The 22563-nt window shown below is 42.4% G+C and overlaps 1 protein-coding gene across 1 annotated transcript in view; it reads right to left on the reverse strand.

Annotated features, from left to right (window-relative positions):
• The window catches only part of RAD54B (RAD54 homolog B), a 114626-nt gene that overhangs the window by 42673 nt on the left and 49390 nt on the right, over positions 1-22563 (reverse strand). The gene's annotated exons all lie outside the window — the stretch shown is intronic.

A 22563-nucleotide genomic window follows, 5' to 3' on the forward strand; every position in this document is an offset into this window, starting at 1 on the left:
CACAGACGCATGTGCCTGATCTGGGTTGCTAGGCAGCGGCTGTGTGGAGATTTCAGGATTAAAAAAAAAAAAAAAAAAAAAAAAAAAAAAAAAAGATAGATTCCTTGAGAGCTAACACTTACCAGTATTAGTTATTTAACGCTGTCTTATTTGCAGTACAATGTAGTTGTGACATAAAACAGATTCCATAAAAGTCCTAGTTTGGAAAACAAGCAGAAGCATCTTAAAAATGTAACCCGCTCCAATTTAAATGGACCACAAAACAAATCCACAATGTACAGTAATTTCATAGGGAAAAACTGAGGCTGGGAACACACTAGGCAGAAACGCTAGCGTTGCGTAAAACGTGGCGTTTGTTTGTGAACGGGACGAATAGAAAAAAAGCATATATAAATGCATATATGTTTTAAAAAATATGGTTTTGTTGCATATTTTTCAAAAACGCATCAAAAACGCACATAATGAAAGTCAACTGTGACGCAATGTAATGCATTTTAGTATGCGTTTTTTATATGCGTTTTTGAAAAATAAACTATGTTTTCTGATGTATTTCCGCTTTCTGTTGACTTCCTAGTGATTTGCATAAAACGCAATAGAAAAACAAATGCAACCGCAAACACATAAAAACGCATGTGTCGGGAACAAAAACGCAACTCATAGAAAACGCATGGAAAAAACAATACCAACGCATATGCATAAAAACGCAACGTTTCCTGCACTGCTAATGCTGGGCATACACGGCTCGACGCTACTTTATCAATTGAGCCGCTGATTGCTCGATTGATAATATCTGACGTGTCCGATCACTGCGGGGATCGATTCCACGCTCGATACCCATGGTCGGACAATAGCGGCGAATCGACTGGAAGATAAGAAGCGCCGGCCGGGACAAGCGGGAATCAATCCGGGTGCACGCGGGGGCACGGCGGGAGTCGATCCAGTGGCTAATCGGCCGCCGGATTGACCCGTGTATGCCCAGCATTAGTGTGCACCCAGCCAGAGACAGTAATATGCATGGGTGTCCTTTGCCACAGTAGGCACCTTTTTTCCTGTTGATTTTGATGTGGAGATATTTTTTTTTCCCAGCTATGCCTTTGTAGGAGGAGCATTCAGAGGGTGTGCACAGTAATTACCGGTACTCGAGTACTTTTGGTATGCAAGGTATTTTCAACACATTGCTTCTTCCTTGTCAATAGACGAAAACCATCCGATTAGCAAAGACAAGACAGAGAACACTTATATTGCGCTTTTCTCCTGGCTGACTCAATGCGCCAGAGCTGCAGCCACTAGGGCTCGCTCAGCAGGCAGAAGCCATGTTGGAGAGTCTTGCCCAAGGTCTTCTTACTGAATAGGTGTTGGAAGAGCCACAATTGGAACCCTGGTCTCCTGTGGCAGTACACTACACCCAGCTACTGTCAAAAGACCTCTTACTACAGCCTAACCCTAAATCCTTTTTACTGTATAAATCTCCTTGCTGACACCTTAACTGATAAATCGAATTAATACTCTCCTTTATCATCTTTCCGACACCACACAATCCCACCATCCATCAGCTTGTAATTTCAGGATTGGCGATTGTGCTTTATCGTAGGTGAATACTGTACTGACATCCAACCCACCAACTGTTGTCAAAAAGTAAGGCTATTGGTATGTTTATTTTTGGTATACAGGAAAACCAACTTCTTCTATCCTCCACTAGAATCATCTCCTCACAATCACACACACATGACTTCTCACAAGACTCCCCATTCCTCTAGGACTCCCCTTCCACAGCATATTAGCCACTCTCCAACTTTTGAATGATTTAAAGGGATGTGAGCAGCCTTTTAAAGGGACTCTGAGCACCTCTTATGGGCATGCCTTTAAGCCTGGCGACTTCCAACAAAGTCGTGCTATGACCCCTCTGGAGGAGCCTCTTGCAATGGCCATGCATGTCACTTCCTCTTCCTGCTTCATTCAGTGATGCACCTCTCTAACAGAAAAGAAAGGGGTAACCCGGAAGTTATAAAATAGCCAAGATGGCAGCCGCGATTTTTAAATTGAATTTGGTGTAGAACGGGGATTCAGGCATCAAATGAAAGAGGAGAGCACAAGCTACAGAATGGTATGCATCTTTAAGTACTTTGCAGTACTGGTCAGAGTCTTAAAGGCATAAGAGGTGCTCGGAGTCCCTTTAAGTAAAATATATTATTATTAATAATAATGATTTATAAAAGTGCCAAAATATATATAAAATAAAGGGAAGTTCATAAATGGTGTGGGTAATTGGTGGGTAGGCAGCAGCATTAACAACCTTCAGGGAGATCGCTCCCAGAGCCCCCGCGTGTATGCGGTTCTCTACCTTTTGGTTCACTGCTGCAGTTCAAACTGCTTGCGATGATAGCACAAGCCTGGCCTCTTCCCTTCATAAGCAGCCTTAAAGTTCACCTTTTCTGTCGAGGATAAGTTAACTGAAGACACAGCTTCCCTCAAGTTCTAGCACCCGCAGAATGTTGACCCCTGTGGCATTCGATACAGAGATTGCTTACTACCTCACCTTGTGTTTCTCACCCATCACTTTAGATTGTTAACTTGCAAGGACAGGGCACCCTTTCCTACGTTTCTTGCAGCTACCGTATACTGGAGAATAGTATGTACTGTAGCAAATGTCATACTGATTATCAATATTAATAAACTTGATTAATACAATTCTACAATATTACACAGTGCTGAGAGAGGCACACTGCAGTACAGCGAGGGCATAGCACCTAATCAGACCTTCTGCATACACCTGATTCAGGGAAGCCACAAGTACAGTGGGATGCGAACGTTTGGGCAACCTTGTTAATCGTCATGATTTTACTGTATAAATTGTTGGTTGTTACAATAAAAAATGTCAGTTAAATATATTGTATAGGAGACACACACATAGTGATATTTGAGAAGTGAAATGAAGTTTATTGGATTTACAGAAAGTGTTCATTAATTGTTTAAATAAAATTAGGCAGGTACATAAATTTGGGCACCACAAAAAATAAATTAAATCAATATTTTGTAGATCCTCCTTTTGCAGACATTACAGCCTCCTAACGCTTCCTGTAGGTTCCAATGGGAGTCTGGATTCTAATTGAAGGTATTTTGGACCATTCCTCTTTACAAAACATCTCTAGTTCATTCAGGTTTGATGGCTTCTGAGCATGGACAGCTCTCTAACTCACACCACAGATTTTCAATTATAATCAGGTCTGGGGACTGAGATGGCCATTCCAGAACGTTGTACTTGTTCCTCTGCATGAATGCCTTAGTGTTGAGCAGTGTTTAGGGTCGTTGTCTTGTTGAAAGATCCAGCTCCGGCGCAGCTTTAGCTTTGTCACTGATTCCTGGACATTGGTCTCCATAATCTGCTGATGCTGAGTGGAATCCATGCATCCCTCAACTTTGACAAGATTCCCAGTCACTGCACTGGCCACACAGCCCCACAGCATGATGGAATCAGCACCATATTTTACTGTAGGTAGCAGGTGTTTTTCTTGGAATGCGGTGTTCTTTTCCCTCAATGCATAACGCCCCGTTATGCCCAAATAACTCCATTTTAGTTTCATCAGTCCACAGCACCTTATTCCAAAATGATCCTGGCTTGACCAAATGTGCTTTAGCATACCTCAAGCGGCTCTGTTTGTGCTGTAGGCAGAGAAAAGGCTTCCTCTGCATCATTCTCGCATACAGCATCTCCTTGTATAAAGTGCACCGAATGGTTGAACGATGCACAGTGACTCCATCTGCAGCAAGATGCTGTTGTAGGTCTTAGGTGCTGTTCTGTGGGTTGACTGACTGTTCTCTCGAATTTATCGCTTCTGTCTATCCAATATTTTTCTTGTTCTGCCACTTCGAGCCTTAACCTGAACTAAGCTTGTGGTCTTCCATTTCCTCAGTATGTTCCTAACTGTGAAACAGACACCTGAAATCTCTGAGACCGCTTTCGGTATTCTTCCCCTAAACCATGATGGTGAACAATCTTTGTCTTCAGGTCATTTGAGAGTTGTTTTGAGACCCCCAATGTTGCTACTCTTCAGACACAATTAAAAGAGGAGGGAAACTTAAAATTGACCCTCTTAAATACTCTTTCTCATGATTGGATTCGCCTGTGTATGGAGGTCAGGGGTCCCTGAGCTTACCAAGCCAATTTAAGTTCCAATAATTAGTTCTAAAGGTTTTGGAATCAATAAAATGACAACAGTGCCCAAATTTATGCACCTGCCGAATTTTATTTAAACAATTATTGCACACTTCCAATAAATCCAATAAACTTCCTTCCACTTCTCAAATATCACTGTGTGTCTCTCCTATATGATATATTTAACTGACCATTTTTATCGTAACAACCAACGATTTATACAGGAAAATCATGACGATTAGCAAGGTTGCCCAAACTGTTGCATCACACTGTAACAGATTAATGCCTTTTGCCTTGATTGCTAAGAGATCCTGGGCAGACTTGAAATGTTGGTACATGACTGATCTAAAGCTGGGGATACACAATGAGACTTTTCAGTCGATTTACAAAAATCATTCGACTCCAACTCCTCAGTTTATTAAACTATCGACTCCGACTCCAGGTACCCAAAATGGCTCCAACTCTGACTCCTCCACTCCGACTCCTTAGTATAATACTTACCAGAGCTGTGGATTTGGTATAAAAATCATCCGACTCCGACTCCTGACACCTCAGTTTATGAAACCAACGACTTCAACTCCGACTGGAGTACCCAAAATTTTTCCAACTCCTCAACTGACTCCAACTCTGACTCCACAGCCCTGGATTTACTGTCCGATTTTCTTATTAATTTCCATTCACTTCTATAAGAAATCGATCACAAAAACTATCAAAAATAAGATCAGATATGTCGGAAATTATCTGTCGAACCATCTATCTGCCAAAATATCTCATGGTGTATTCCCGGCATTACCTGGACAATTTATTTGGGGGGGGGGGGGGGGGGGGGGGGGAGTGCTAGATAATTTAACTATGTACAATTTAGTTAAAGGTATTACCCTGAATCAACATTTGTTGGTTTAGTGTTGGCAGATCTGCTCAACAACCAACATCGGATCACATCTCACTCACTAATAATATTCAGTGGCACTGCATCAATCTGCTTTGGGGGCAGAGGCTGGAAATGTCACATTTGAAGAATTTTCAGCAAATCCATGAAATGACATCTGACATTTTTAAATAGTGGGCAGATGTCTAGGAGTTGCTCTAATTGAAGAGATTTTAGGTATTTCATGACGCTGGAAAAATGGCTTTACCGCATGGTCTCCACTTCTGAAGTGAGAAGTGTACGGAGGCTAAAGAACAAAAATACTGGGTCTCTACCTGGATTTAAGGCCGACTGGTCTGTTTATTGCAAGTGTCACAGTGCAGAGCTCAACGTTTCGACCGCAATGGTCTTTATGAAGTGCTTCAGTGCGAATCACTTGATAAAGACCATTGCGGTCGAAACGTTGTGCTCTGCACTGTGACACTTGCAATAAACAGGCCAGTCGGCCTTAAATCCAGGTAGAGACCCAGTATTTTTGTTGTTTATGCTGAAGTAACCCTATGGTGGATGAGGGGACATGTTGGTAGACTCCCTGGTGCCTGAATGTATTGGTTTGCAGCGTTGGGATATCTTTATTGCTCAAGTGTACGGAGGCTGCCATATTTATTTCCTCTTAATCAATACTAGTTGCCTGGCCTCCCCGCTGATCTATTTGGCTGCAGTAGTGTCTGAATAACACCAGAAACAAGCATGCAGCTAATCTTGTCAGATCTGACAACAATGTCAGAAACGCCTGATCTGCTGCATGCTTGTTTAGGGTCTATGGCTAAAAGTATTAGTGGCAGAGGATCAGCAGGATAGCCAGGCAACTGGTATTGCTTAAAGGAACTCTATCAAACCATGTGTTCTAAAATGACAATGTACAAATAATGTCTAAGTAGCTGTGTAAACATTTTCCTACTTTTCATGTTAAATATCAAAAAGCAAAAGCTTTAATTCATAGCTACGTTTGGAATTTCTCATTTGCAGAGGTATGAATCTGTAAGAATATCTGCAGTCTGACATGCTAAGAACAGTGTAATATTGAAGCAGATTACCTGGCAGGCTTTTGATTTCATATATCAGGTTTCACACACACAATTACAGATGTTTATGTTGCATATAAGATACATTTCCTCTGCTCTATGTGAGAGAAAGCTCTGCCTGTCTCTGCCTGAGCTCTCTGAACACAGAGTTAATGATGTACTGTGAAGGGAATCCTCCCTCCCCTGATGGCTGAGTCTGCTGTCAGAATAACAGTAAACAGAGAGGTAAGGATTCAGATGAATACACCAACACTTAGCAGCACTTCCCAAACATTTCCTATCTCAATTGAAAAAAACATGTCAATCGATAGTGTCCCTTTAAGAGGAAATAAATATTGCATCCCCCATATATCTCTATCCTCAGGTGTCCTTTAAAGAGGAACTCCAGTGAAAATAATGTAATGAAAAAAGTGCTTAATTTTTACAATAATTATGTATAAATGATTTAGTCAGTGTTTGCCCATTGTAAAATATTAAAATATTTTAAATCCCTGATTTATATTCTGACATTATTTACATGGTGACATTTTTACTGCTGGAAGGTGATGCTGCTGCTGCTTGCTGTTTTGGCAGTTGGAAACAGCTGTAAACAGCTATTTCCCACAATGCAACAGGGTTCAGACAGGAAACTGCCAGAAGTACCTCGGTACTCAGAGCTTCACCACAATATCAGTCATACAGCGCCCCCTGATGGTCTGTTTGTGAAAATGAATAGATTTCTCATGTAAAAGGGGGTATCAGCTACTGATTGGGATAAAGTTCAATTCTTGGTCGGAGTTTCTCTTTAAGCTAATGTTGCCCAGTGATGAAAAGGATACTCTTAACTTATGCTTTGAAAGTGCTGCTACCCTTTTTCTCCTTTGATGCCGGTTAAAGTTCCTGTCCTCTGAGAATTTCAAAGTCAAAAAGCCAGAACAACACTTACTACGACTGTTCCCCCTCTTTTTTAGCCAATGCAATTACGGCTGACTTATTCATAAAAAAAAAAAAAAAAAACCTGGAGGTGACAGTTTTATAGAGGCTGCCAGTTGCCTGGCTATCCTGCTGATCCTCTGCCTCTAATGCTGGGCATAAACAGTAGGTTTTTTACTTATCAATCGAGCCGCTGATGGCTCAATTGATAATTTCCGACGTGTCCGATCACCGCGTGGATCGATTCCCGGCTCGATCCCCGCGGGCAGACAATGGGCAAAAACAAAGCGCTGATAAGGAAGTGCCCACAGGGACGAGCGGGAATCGATCCACGCGCACGAGCGGAGACGCGCCGGCATCGAGCCGCTGGCTCAATTCCGGCGCATAAACGTACCGTCTATGCCCAGCATAATACATTTAGCTATAGACCCTGAACAAGCATATACAGATCAGGTATTTCTGACAATACTGTCAGATCTGACAAGATTAGCTGCATGCTTGTTTCTGGTGTACTTCAGACACTACTGCAGCCAAACAGAATAGCAGGGCGACCAGGCAACTGGTATGGTTTAAAAGAAAACAAATATGGCAGCCTCCATATCACTCTCACATTAAGATCACTTGTGTGATTCAATTCTTAACCTAAATACTAACGCAGTGCAAACTGAATTTTTTCCTGTGCTGGCTTTTAAGTCAAATCAATGGTGACAAAGAAAATCCCACAGCAAGCATGGCGTTACGCAATTTTCTTGAGATCCAGAAATTACAAATTTTTTTTCATGCTTTTTTTCCCAGCTCTGTAGGCAACCACAAACAATCCTGCAGTGACAAGACATGTGATTGCAGTTTTAAGTGGGATACGGCCCTTGGCGCTTGTACTATTTCAGTCGTATGCCGTGAAGATAGTTAATTTTGATTACCGTACTTCATTTTTACGGTTATTGAATATTGTTTAAAAAGAAACTGTGGCCAAGAATTGAACTTCATCCCAATCAGTAGCCGATTCCCCTTTTACATGAGAAATCTATTCCTTTTCACAAACGGATCATCAGGGGGCGCTGTATTGCTGATATAATAATTGCAGTATTTGTATAGTACCTTTCTCCTGTCGAACTCAAAGTGCTTGAGAGGCAGCTACTAGAGCGCACTCAGTAGGCAGTAGCAGTGTTAAGGAGACTTGCCCAAAAACCCCTTACTGAATAGGTGCTGGGTTACTGGACAGGCAGAGCCGAGATTTGAACCCTGGTCTCCTGTGTCAGAGGCAGAGCCCTTAACCATTACACTATCCAGCCACTGATATTGTGGTGAAACCCCTCCCACAGGAAACCGTGAGGACCATGGTACTGGCAGTTTCCTGTCTGTGAACCTCGTTGCATTGTGGGAAATAGCTGTTTACAGTTGTTTCCAACTGCCAAAAAAGCAAGCAGCAGCTACTTCCACTGACATCAGCTGCCAGCAGTAAAAATGTCGCCAGGTGATAAATGTCAGAATGTAAATCAGGGAGAGGAAAGACTGGAGTTCCTCTTTAATGAATGGTCTGCCATCGGTGGAGCATGCCCTCACTAAATAGGACACCAATTTTCATGCATGTTCCTCATTCATACACCTGTGTTTCTGTACTGTCTCACTAATACACACATGCAGAAACCCCAAAACAAAGAGATACAAAAGCAGATTTTGACTGGACACATTTTGTAGTCGCTGTAGGATTGCTTCCATGTACAGATATACCCACCCCAACAATCATCCACTATTACAGCTTAGTTTCTCCAGATTCCTGAAGCATGTCCTTGATAAGGATTTACTTGCGTTTGGCACTGACCATATTTCAGCAGCGTTAAACAGAGCACATCGACCCAATCGTCATCCCTCAACAGGATAGGAGGGTTTTCAACATCAATACCTTTGCACTGTACACATTTGATGCAGGAATATTGACTGCAAAAATTAACCCCTAAATTGCCTGATTTTCCACAACTGCCAAGAGCAAGCCATACAGAGTTCAATCCTGTCCAATGTGCTATGAAAGTTTAGGTAAGCTTTTATGTCCTATGAAGGTGGTAAGATTGGACAAAATTGACAACATTGTATGGTGAATGGCCAGATTTACCATCTGCCAGATGATCTGTATGGAATGTTCGTTACCGAGAGTTATATGCACAGAGGGAGATACTGCTTGCTTGGCAGTTGTAAAAAGCGGTTATTTCCCACAATGCAATGTGCTTCACAGACTGCAAACAGTCAGGACCATGGTCATGACATCACACTGTGGGAGGGGTTTCACCACATTATCAGCTATATATACCCCCCTGAGATCTATTCGAGAAAAGGTAAAGATTCTTCAGGGGAAAAGGGGTATCAGCTACTGATTGAGATGAACTTCAATCCTGGGTTACAGTTCCTCTTTCAGCAGTTAACTGACAATACACACTGAATTTTCACCAGAATCTAAAACCACACATCCTGATTCCTTAATAATAATCCCCGTGTCTCTGCGTCCCTGTGTGTGTGTCCGTGCTTTGTGCCACTGCGCATGTGCCGCACGGACAGCCTTGACACAGGGAGCTGGACGGGCCAGGGGGCCATCCGGGCGTGTGCGGCAGGATCGTGCTCCTGCGTAGCGGTGGCCACAGGGGAGGGAGAAGAGGGCCTCCTTCCGACACAGACCTAGAGTCCATTTACATATATCACTAATATTATAAATGCGAAGGTTTGGATGTTTGCTACTCAATCACGCAACAACGGCTGAACGGATTTGAATGAAATGTGGCACTCACATAGTACATTACCTGGAATAACATATAGGATACTTCTCATCCCCATAACCAAAAAGTGGGCGGAGACAAATACAAATTTCACTGGCAAAATGTAAACTGCAGCCATTCTTACACTGTTAATGGCAGGGTTATTACACTTTGCACAGTTGGTCACTGGGTGACTGGGATTAATATTCAGAAAAGTGGGAGGAGCCTACAAAAGCCAATCAAAATTCACCAATTGATTTTCAAGGGGAATATTTAATTGCTGCCATTCTTGCACTGTTAATGGCACAAGCCTCAAACCTGGTAAAATTGGTCATTGGGTGACTGAGGTTCAAATTCAGAAAAGGGGGTGATGCCACAGCCAATCAGATTTGCTTCATTTCAATGCAAATTATTGATGCCAAAGACCGCAAAGCTCACAATCTAGGTCGCTGTGTGTTAGGGTTAGAAAAAGTGGGTGGAGCCAACACCAGCCAATGCCGGGCTATCAGCGTGCGTGCGTTTTTTTTTTTTTTTTCAAACACAAGCTTTCTGCTAGTTCCCTTCACATAAACAAGAAAGATGGTTTGGTTTGCGCGAACTTTCGTGAACCGCAACAGACTTCAATGGGGAGGCGAACTTTGAAAACCAGAGACACTTATGCTGGCCAGAAAAGTGATGGAAAAGATGTTTCAAGAGGTCTAACACCTGAAGGGGGCATGGCAGAGTGGGATAGATGCCAAAAATCCAGGGGAAAAATCTGGATTTGACGCAAAGCAGCATTTTAAGGGCAGAAATCACAGTGATTGCTAAATTGCAGGCCTAAAGTGCTTTAAAACATTTTGCATGTGTATACATCAATCAGGGAGTGTAATTAGAGTACTGCTTCACACTGACACACCAAACCAGCTGTTTGTGTAGTGACGGCCATGCTGGACTGGTGCACACCATGGCCAGAGTGCAGGCCGTGGCGGTTTTCAAGCCCATATGGTCGCCGGGCTGTGGTAGCTCAATGATAAAAAAACAGTGACTGTCAGGTAGGTATATGCAGTGATGGGTATTATAATGTGCACCTGTCACACACACAAGTAGTCACTGAATGTGCTGGGCCTGGCAGTGGCACACACACAGTAGGAATTACCAAGGCTGTCTATGCAACACAAGTGTCAGTGGGACACACGCACAAAAAAAAAAAATAGGTCACAAGAACAAGATTAGCTTTAAAAAGAGCTGTTGTGGGGTGCTCTTTTAGCAATAACAATCAGCCAGGAGCAAGCTAAGAAGCCTACAAGAGCCTAACTAAGCTTTCCCTATGAGAGTCTGCAGCAGCTATTCCTTCTCTAATTACTGCAGGCACACGAGTGAGTCCAATGCCTGACACTGCCTGCCTTTTATAAAGGGGGGTGGGGCTTCAAGAGGGAGTGTAGCGAACTGAACTTCCGGATAAGTTTGCAGTTCTCCGCGATTGCGAACCACGGAAGTTCGCCGGCGAACCATTCGGGCCATCTCTAATAAACAATTCAACACATGCCAATATTTTAAGCTACTCTGGAAAAGGTAACTTTTTCCCATGGAATTTCTGTTGTGAAGAGCTATAAATGTTACCACCAATAAGTTACTGCTTGACCTTGCTGAACCCCTCTAATATACAGTTCCTGAGGAGGCTAGAGGCAGAGATGACCATTTAGTGTCCAGTGTAAATGTTACATAAAACGAGTTGTAGAACAAAGAAAAAGTGTGTTAATTGGGCACACTGAGGGTAACGATACAAATACCTTCATTTGAAAACCATATGTATTCTTCTACGCCTGATAAAATCAATTATTGACAGGAGCCTGCATTGGTTTAACATGGAACATCCCACACTTGGTCAAAAGCCCCCAGACAGATACTCCGCATGAAAGCACAGTAATGGCAAATATTGCTGCTCTGTGTGCTGCGTTCAAGATGTCACATAGAACAATCAGCTGGCCAGCAATGCATGCCCAGTCATTGGGTCACTAAAGCCTGGTACACACTTGCAATTATTATTGGACAATCACTGACCAATTTTACCACCTCTATTTTGTATGAGGGCTTTCCTACACAACCTACATGGAAGTGGTAAATCAGTGATTGACCAATCACAATTGGTGTGTATACCAGGCTTAAAGAAAACCTGAACTGAAAATTAAAAGTCAAAATAAGCATACACAAGTCATACTTACCTTCCATGTAGTATACTCCTCAGTGTCTTTCTTCTGTCCCGTGTCCTATGTGTGTTCACTGTGATCAAAGCAATTTTCCGTCCTCCATTTTGAAAATGGCCATTACCCATAACAGCTTTCTGGTCAGCACACAGTTAAACTGTAACATCACCCTCTTGAGCCATAGGGAAACATGGACATTACCGGCCACATCAGTTTTCCTCTCAGCTATAACTGACAGCAACTGATATTTTACTGACAGCAACTGATATATTTCAGATCTGACAAAATATTGTCAGAACTGGAAGGGATTATTGTCAGAAGAAAATGGTGAGCTTCTAAAAGGAACTGATGGCAAGGTAACTATGTAATGTTCATTTGAAGTTACATCATGTGTTTATTTTAAATATTTTTACTCAGTACAGGTTCTCTTTAAGAAAGGCCAAAGCAGCTGTCACTGCCTGGCAGCAGACAGTCAGCAAAGGCGTAGCAATAGGGGTTGCAGAGGTTGGGACCGCATCGGGACCCCAAAGGGCTCTTCCTCAACTACAATATTAGCTCTCTATTGGTACTGTGCTTATAATAATCACTTCTATAGATACTTTGAATAGTTGTAATCATTAAACTGTTCCCCATCCCCTTCTTGCACCTCTGACACTGTAGTTGCCATTGGCAAGTTTTGGTGCACCGTATCAGTTATGTATAGAGCGCTTGGGGGGCCCCAATGTAAAACTTGCATTGGGGCCCACAGCTCCTTAGCTAAGCCACTGACTGTCAGCCACAATGATCACCAACCATTGTTCTGGTCATCAAAAGCTACCTTTGTACCCTGGCTTTAGTAAATCACTCTTTAGAGTGTAGAACATTCTGCTGCTCACTTTAGACAGTGCAAAAGATTAAAAGAAAAAAGCCAGAAATCTGTCCAATCGCAGAACTAGAGATTAGGGGAGGATATACGGCTTTTATGAAGCATTACATGGTCTGGATTTAACTCCTGCAGCTGTCAGCAAACAAAGCTCCCAGGGCAAGGTGTCTGCAGAGGGGTCTGAACTCTACAGAGGGCAAAAACTCTACAGTGTGCAAAAACAAAATCTCCTAAATGCAAATCTCCACTGTCTGAAGGAGAGTGCTCTAGATAATTAATCTAAACCTAATTGAAAACAAAATGATTAGAAAACAATGACATCTGTAGTCTTAATATACTAAATAACATTTTCAGGGAACGCCATATTTTTATTTTATATTTAAAAACCTTGCTTTATATTTTTGACCACCTCATTTAAAAGAAAGTCATTATTTTATTGTTTCATCGATTTAGTTTTTCTTATATTTAGTTAGCGCCCATACAGACAGATCTTGAACTGTTGAACTTTTTTTTTATCTGCGTCCTGCACGCCAAGTGTTTATGTAAGATACACAGGAGTTTTATGACCTCTAATTAGTAATCAGTGAGAGAAACTGATTTAGAGCCCTGGATTCTTAACCTCTATATCGAGAAAAAAAAAAGAAAAAATGGAACCCAGCCTAGTTCTAAGCAGGATTGTGACTTTTAGTACACATTCCTCTCATCATGTCACATCGCCTTTAACATCTGCTAGCTCAGCAGCTACTTGGCCTGACTGGCTCAACTTCAAATAAATGGAAATTGGTATGACGGTAGAATTTTCTTGCTCATGACTATTGGTGACCTGGTACAACTTAGCGCCTGATTGTAATTCCACTTGATTTTTGTCTAAAATTGATTGTCGTTACAAATCTGATTGTTTCTACAAATGTTCAGTAGTGGAGTTCGGGGGGGGGGGCAGACATGACTATAGCTGCAGGAAAAGCCTTTGTGATGTGCTGCAGCTTTCCCACTATCAGACCAAAACAAAAAAAGTGTTTTAAAATGACAATGTACAAATAATGCCTAAGTAGCTGTGTATACATTTTCCTACTTTTCATGGTAAATAGAGGTAAAAGTTCTAATTCACTGGCCCATATGCAATTCACTTTTTCACCTGAGTTTTCTCCCAGGAGATAATTTTTCATCTTCTATTTAAAATAACTTTCCAGCACTTTTCAACTAAAAAAGTACCAAAACGTAAATGAAAAAGTACTATCAAAATTATTTTGAGTATTTTCTTGTTTTCTGGTGGCTTAAAATGGATTTTATCGACAATTTTAAAAATATCACCTAAGAGAAAACTCAGGTGAAAAAGTGAATTGCATATGGGCCATTGTGTGTAGATTTTAGCTACATTTCGAATGCCTCATTTGCAAAGGTATGAATCTCTCCAGTCTGACATGCTAAGAACAGTGTAATATTGAAGCAGAGTTATATGAAATGCCTTTGGTGTCAGGTGTCACACGCTATTACAAATGTTTATGTTGCACATAAAATGTATTTCCTCTGCTTTCTGCAGACAGCTCTCAGAGAGACAGGCAGCTGCCAGTGAGAGCTTTCTCTCACACAGGGTTAACAGATGTAGTGTGAGGGAATCCCCCCTCCTCTCATGGTTCACTCAGCCGTCATATTTGGCGACACTGAAGAGTGAAAGGAATATGATAACAGTAAACAAAGAGCTAAGCATTGAAATGTATACACCCATACTTAAGAGCACTTCCCAAACTATCCCTATCTCAACTGAAAAAAACATGTTAATCGATAGTGTTCCTTTAACTAAGTTAAGCGAATATTACTCATATCTGGTGGGACTGAGCTGGGTTACCATTTTCTGGACTTTCAACTGCCCCAATCATTGTGTTCCTCTAACACAAGATATAAACTGTTATGAAGAAACTGCAATTACTTTTTCACTTTATACAAACAGCTGCCTACTGATGGCAGAATCTACCTGGTGGACAGGACTCCCATTGTGGGAGGTCATTGTCAGCCTGGGTTTTCCTATTGGTCCAGGATTTTTGCTTTTTTAGATTATAATTAAGGATATCTATGAACTGCCACTTTTTATGTAGTCTACTGTTTACAATTTTGGTTATGATTAGTTAACGCTTAAAATTAAGAGAACACTTCATTTTTGAAAATGACCTACTTAGTAGCTGCCAGGCCGCCCAGTAGGTCAAAGTAAAATAAAATACAGGGAAGGAAGGCTTTTTTTTATCAAACTACTTGAAGTACCCTGTAGTGGGTCACTTCTTTCCTATCAGAGATTAAAGAACAACTGAAGTGAGATGAATATAGAGGCTGCCATAATTATTTCCTTTTAAACAATACCAGTTTCCTGACAGCCCTGCCGATCTCATTGGCTGCAGAAGTGGTAGGTAGGTAGGTAGGTAGGTAGGCAACTCCAGAAACAAGCATGCAGCTAATCTTGTCAGATGTGACAATATTGTCAGAAACACCTGATCTGCTGCATGCTAGTTTAGGGGCTATGGCTAAAAGTATCAGAAGAAGAACATCAGCAGGACAGCCAGGCACATGGTATGGTTTAAAAATATGGAAGCCTCCATATCCCTTTTGTTACAGCTGCCCTTTAAAGTTTATAGCAGGGCTGGACAAATCCCAGGTGAAACACTCCCAAGCCCATAGGTGGCAAAGTGTCAGCGAAAAAACAGAAGATCTGATTATATGGTGATCTGCAGTATCACCAATAATACAGATACTATATCTGATTATGTGGTGATCTGCAGAATCACCGATAATACAAATATAGCTATACAAGTGGTAGAAGACGTGACTGCGGAGTCACCACTTTATTGCACTAAGTGTAATGATTGGTGCACACAGTAAGTTACTGATAGATTCTCTGCGGTAACCTCACCAGAGGAGCTGGAGGTTACAGATAGCTGCACAGAGCACACCTCACCAGTGACAAGGGCTCACTGGTGAGCGAGAGAGAAGTCAGACGGAACGGGTTAGCAACAGACCGGCAGATAAGGTACAGAATCAGTAGGCAGAATCAGAGTGAAGTTTCAGGCAAAGGTCGGCAACAAGATCAGATGGGCAAAGGTACAAGATCAGAAGGCAAAGGCAGTGTCGAGGTCGGGCCAAGGTCGGCAATGAGACAGATAAGCAGAGTACAGAATCGAGAGGCAGAAGATTGGTCAAAAGTTCAGGCAAGGTTCATACACAATAATACACAATGAAGTAATGATATAACTATCAAATAGATTCTAAGCTAAGTTTGAATTCCCGGCTCCTGCCGGTTCTAAAGCTGGCCACTAACGGTCAAATTTCTAGCGAAAAATCGTTCGAGTGATCAGAAATTCTGATCGGATTGGTTGTAAATAATCTCCATTGGTGGACACAATCGATTATGAACGAGTGAAAAAAAAATGTCGCCCGAATGAATTTTCGTCGAACGAAAATTTGGATTTTCTTGGTGGTCGTGATAGATAGGAAGCAATGATTGGTTAGTTGATGGTGTATTGAACGATTTTTCGTCCAATCAGAATTTCTGATCGCTCGAACGATTTTTCGCTAGAAATTGGACCGTTAGTGGCCAGCTTAACACACTTGGGAAGTGACTAAGGTCTGAGAGCTAACACGTAGTCTTCGCAACAAAAGACAGCGAGTTACTGCCAGCTCGAGTCTTTTAATCCTGCAGGGAACCCCCAGGACCGCCCCAGGCTGCCTGGCCAATCAGAAGAGCGGAGCGCGTTATATGACGTCAGCCGACCCGTAGGTCAGCTGACGCGCCTCCGCAATGCATAAAAGTCTCGACGATGGCCGCGCACACACGTAAGATTATGCCTGAGAGCGGGCGAGAGCCCTGCGCGCGGCAAGATTGAGCAGCGGGGATAGCGTCGGCGGGCACGCTGCTCTCCGCTAACCCGCCACTCGTTAAACAAAGTTAAAGGACGCGATTAGCAGCTTTTAGCGATAATTTGGGTGCTGATAAAATATCGGGTGGCAAACTGTTGCTACAAATAGCGAACGCTCACCATTTACATTGCTGCCAATGGCAGAGGTAAAAATAATAATGGGTAGGAGGTGTTTTAAAATTAGGCACCAGGTGGCTTTTAGGGTAAGGCACTGGGGGAGGGAGGTGTACTTTAGGTTAGGTGAGGGATGGATTAGTGGTAGACATCAAGGAGGGCTCGTGTTAGCCTAGGTTCACAGTGGTCAGTTGCATAACTCACACATTATAATGACTGTGAACTGTAATGGAGACTGGCCATAGACTTTAGTACAAAGCCTGCATGCAACGAGTAAGAATAACATGATCTGTTACTGTGAACAGGCCCACAGACTTGTATGGGCAGTGAGTTGACATGCAGAATTATACTGCAACGCAACTGACCACTGTGAACAGGGTCTTAGTGTAAGATTGGGTTAGATCATAGTAAAATATCGGTAAAGATTATTGATATTCTACTATCAGCATTAGCTAGTAGAATGTTGGTAATTTTACCAATATTCCACTAGTGGCCATCTCTGCCACCCTATTTACCGTGTGCCCTTTCCATGTCTGTGGCCTTGTCTAGGTGGTCTAGAAAATTAATGCTAAAGGAATACTGGCTCCTAATAGTTTCCTACTGATCGGGTCCTGATGCCCGTTGGGCGAAATGAATCCAGCATGTGTACAGACCTTAAAGGGGAACTGAATTAAGAGGTATACGGAGATTGCCATATTTAATTCCTTTTAATCAATACCAGTTGCCTGGCAGCCCTGCTGGTCTATTTCTCTGCAGTAGTATCTGAATAACACCAGAAACAAGCATGCAGCTAGTCTTGTCAGATCTGACTTTAAAGTCTGAAACACCTGATCTGCTGCATGCTTGTTCAGGGGCTATGGCTAATAGTATTAGAGGCAGAGGATCAGCAGGGCTGCCAGGCAACTGGTATTGCTTAAAAGGAAATAAACATGGCAGCCTCCATATACCTCTCACTTCAGTTCCCCTCTAAGGCCAGAGTTTCAGGCATATGGAAGGGAACTGGAATGCATGCAAGAAACCCACATGGGGGAGGGGGGGGGGGCAGACATAAAAACTCCATGCATATAGTGTTGGGACTGAGATTAGATCCACAGTACAGCATTATGACGGGCGTTACATTAGATGCTACAAAACATCATAAAAATTTGCATTCAAGTGCCAACAAAATCCATTCAACATTGTATTTGAAAATAAACATTAGTGTGAACGTAGCCTTAGAGAAAACATTTGCAGGGACAGCTGTAGTAGTCCTGTTGGGTTACCAAGGAAACCAGTTGCAGATGTATACAGTATTTTTGGACAAGAGGCCCTGTGGATGTAACATTTAAAGGTCAAAAAGGAGGCAGACGTTAGCTCCAGTACGGATCACAGGTAAGTGGCAAAAACCAAACAACAGGGTTCATTAACACAATGTGTGAGAAGTTGGATTTTTAAACCTGAAGAGGCTGAGTATCTACGGGCAATGACACCCTGGAGAGCGTTTTGCGGGTCTTTTTCCCTTCTTAAAAAAATGCGTCCATTCACTTACATCGAAATTGCGGCAAAATAGCTGCAATAATGATTTATTAGAAAAGTTGTGGTCGCAGCAACTTTGCAGCGATTTTAATGTAAGTAATGGAATCTTATTTTAAAAAACGAAAACGACCCGTAAAACGCTCTCAGGTGTGTAAGAGCCCTAAAAAGGGAGTTTATAATGGAGTCTGGGATTTTGTATCACATAGAGGTGGCAAAAAGCTCTCCTTTCAACCTTTATATTCTTTAAGATCAACAAGGTGGGTCTTCTGAAGGCATTTCTCCAGAAAATGCTGAGAAACACCTGCACATCTTTTCATAAATTTTCTATACAAGGATTATGTATTTATTGGCTACTTTCTTTTGGAGTAGGACAAAGGGGGCACCATGGCTGGCTGGTGTGGACCATTTGGGTAATCAAAATTGATGTTTCTATGGAGAGCTTTAGATAGTTTTTGCCTAATTCAGGTGATAAAGATAAGGCTAACTAGTTCAGCAATGGTAGGAACCAAATGTAAACATCACAAACAGAACTGAGGCTTTTGAGCAAAGCAGATGGTCCAAATGATGGTGCTATTATGGAAGAAAAGTTACCTACAGATGTAATCTTAGTAGCATTGCTGGAGACTAGATCTTATCTTTTACAAAGTTTTGAATCAGGATTATTTTCCTGATTCAAAACTTCCTGTCTTTAAAATAAAAGCTCTGATGTATTGGCTAATTCAAAAGAAAAACAGTAAGCTTTTAGCTTGTAAGCCTTCTTCAGACTCTATTCCTGTTGACTTATAATGTTAGAACATACAATCAGAAGGAAGTAGAGAGATTTTTTTTGCAAATCCAAGTGTCATCCAGAAACATGAATTACAAGGGATCTTGCAAGGATTGTGAGGTATTTATGGCAAACAGAGAAGACTCAGCCTGACATGGAGAGTTTTTTTTTTACAGACCCTTTCCGGTTCACTGTACGCTGCTAGAGCCTGGAAACAGTTAACTGTATGTTACTGTGAGTGAGGAGGGGGCACAGTGATTCCCAGGGGGGCCAGTGCCCCAGAATGCCCCAGTGTAGCATCGCCCATGTATCTATTGTTGTTCCATTGCAGCCTGCCAAGATTTTCTATAGCGATAAAATATAAAGAGAATTTCCACCTTTAGGAGAAACTGCCCGCCATGCCTTCATATTAAGGTGGCCATAGACTACTCAAACTTGGCGGACAATCGACAATCTGATTCAAAAATTATTATTGTATCAGATGAAAATCGGTGCCGCCAAGAGCATGTCTGATTGCCGTTGCGACCAGTTTCAGGCTGAAATTGGTTGCATGTATTGATCGGACATGCTGCAAGATGTTAGGCCGTCGTGGTCGATCGGGTGCACGGCAGGAATGGCGAGTAATTTCGGGATGAGCGATTAACATAATGAACCCCCCCTAGATGTACCCCCAAGCGTGCATTTATACATTACCTGTCCCGTGTCGCCCACTGCACGGTGCATCCGTCTTCCACATCCTCTTCTTCCATTTGCTCTTCACGTGCCACCGGTGTATAGCACGTGGTAAGTGTGTGGCGTCACATGCACCATGTGCTAAAGGTCGGCAGCGTGAGGTGCAAATGGAGGAGCGGGAAGCGGAAGACAAATGGGCACCGCACGGTGGGCGACATAGGACAGGTAATGTATAAATGCACACATGGGGGCACATTTATACACTTGAGTAGCAGCGGCGAGGCAGTGGATGAGGCTGTAATTGATCTGGAATCGGCCTGCAGTGTATACAACAGATCTCTCTAATAAGATTTGAGCAGAGATATCTGTCTCTTGGTCGAATATGACCATAATCTCTAGATTAGTAGAACACACACGGCCTATTCATTCAGTCTATGCTGCTGGCAGCAAAACCTGCATTCAGCATACCACAGTACGATACTCCCCCAGGTGTGTGTGTGTGTGTGTGTGTGTGTGTGTGTGTGTGTGTGTGTGTGTGTGTGTGTGTGTGTGTGTGTGTGTGTGTGTGTGTGTGTGTGTGTGTGTGTATGTGTGTGTGTGTGTGTATGTGTGTGTGTGGCGAGTGAGTGTGTGGTGTGTGTGGTGTGTGTGTGTGTATGTGTGTGTATGTGTGTGTATGTGTGTGTGTGGTGTGTGCGTGTGTATGTGTATGTGTGTGTGTGGTGAGTGAGTGTGTGGTGTGTGTGTGTGGTGTGTGTGTGGTGAGTGTGTGTGTGTGTGTGGTGAGTGAGTGTGTGGTGAGTGTGCGTGTGTGTGTGGTGTGGTGTGTGGTGTGGTGTGTGTGTGTGTGTGTTTTATTTTTTTTTTCCCAAGGAAATGGCATATTGGACAGTTTCTACTTCAAACTAGAATGAAGAAATTAAGTGAGCAGCACTCAATATTTAGAAATTCATATTGTAAAAAAATAAGCAATTTTATTAATTACATTCTTTTCACTACAGTTCCTCTTTAAATCTCTGCAACTGCTTTAAAGTTGTCATAGGCCCCCTTGGTGTCATCTGTGATCATTTTTTTCTACTCTCTTCCATCCAATTTGGAGGGATGGGCTGATCCAGCAAAGGTCCTAGTAGTGCCAACATTTTCCATGCTTTAACTCAATATTTTACTAGGCTCAAAGAAATTGAAAAAGCCTTCGAAAAAAAAAGAATGTGTATCCATCTCCTAACTTGTGCCTGTTCACAACTTTATCCCTGAGAGCTTTTGACCACACTTTACTCATACTACAACTATTCACTGGTGAGCCAATTAGCATGGAGTGCAATTGAGAAGATTATTCCCTATACATTTGGTTGACAAGTATTATTATTATTATTACATTATTTTATCTTAGGAGGGTACATCTTTTAACTAGCTCAGCAATTTTGTTTTTCAATAAGTTATTTCTCTCCTCTGCAGAAGAAATATATTTAGATATGTACTATATTAAATGTTTTTTTCAACATAGTGGGAAGGGAGAATGTGGGATGTGTTGTCCATCCCTTTTGGTTTAACTAATTTTGATCTTAAAGGGAACCTCAACTGTCACCTAGAAAAAGAGCTTCACTTACCTGGGGCTTTTACCAGCCCCCCGCAGCCATCCTGTCTTGCGCTGGTCCTCAACGATCCTCTGCTCCCCCGTCCCAGCTTAGTTTCGGTTCAGTCCACCGCGCCTGCGCGGCCTTGCCATGCGCATCCTCGTATGTGTTCATGTCAGAGAATGCGTCCTGCGCAGGCGCAGTAAGAGGTTCTTCCTTACAGTGTAGGACACGTTTGCTGATGTTAACGCGTACGAGGATGCGCATGGCAAGGGCCGCGCAGGTGCAGTGGACTGAACCGAAACTAAGCCGGGCGGGGGAACAGAGGATCGTTGAGGACCGGCGCTGGACAGGACGGCTGCCCCCCGCAGCCGTCCTCTGGTAGAAGCCGCAGGTAAGTGAAACTATTTTTCTATGCGACAGTTAAAGTTCCCTTTAAGGTAGTTTGTTGCATATTAGATTTTTATAATAAAAAAAAAAAAAAAAAAGACTCTTCTTATATTTATATTAGATTTCAGAAAAATAATAAACTTGTTGGTATAAATGAAGATTATGCCGTCTTAGGGCCTGTACACACTGGCTGTGTTGTGCTGCGATTTTAGAATGGCATGCGATTTTTAATCGCAAAGAGTTCATGGAAATAAAGTAAATCGCAAGGCACTGTACACAGTGGAGCAATGCGATTTTTTATTTTCAGGAAGGCTTTGTGATAAAAAAGTGTGCACAGGCCCTTATATAGATTTCTCAAACTCTCTTTGTAGAGGTCAATTTAGGGCTTTATGGAACATGGGTAGGGTGGATAGAATACAACCTAGGTTCCCAACGTGTACCCAGGGGGTACTTGTGCTTGATATAGTTACCATCTTTTTCGGAATATAAGTCGCCCCGGACTATAAGAAGCACCTAGGTTTGGAGGTCAAAAACTAGGGAAAAAATATATACTAAACCTCATGCATCCATGGTCCAGCAACGTCTTGTAGATGTTCTTCCCCAATTATTGTGCCCCTCTTGCACCTCATATGTCCCCCATGTGTCCTTCTCTGTCCCCTTTTCTCATTTATCCTCCTCTCTCCTCATTTATCCTCCTCTCTCCTCATGTTCACTCCGCTCTCCCGTGTTCTTCTACACTCCCCCTGGATAAATTAAAGCAGCGGCAGCATGTTTCACCTAATCCATAGGAGCCCGTGGCAATCAGAGACCTCTCCTCTCT

This window comes from Hyperolius riggenbachi, chromosome 5 (genome assembly GCF_040937935.1).
Source record: "Hyperolius riggenbachi isolate aHypRig1 chromosome 5, aHypRig1.pri, whole genome shotgun sequence".
Lineage (NCBI taxonomy): Eukaryota > Metazoa > Chordata > Amphibia > Anura > Hyperoliidae > Hyperolius > Hyperolius riggenbachi.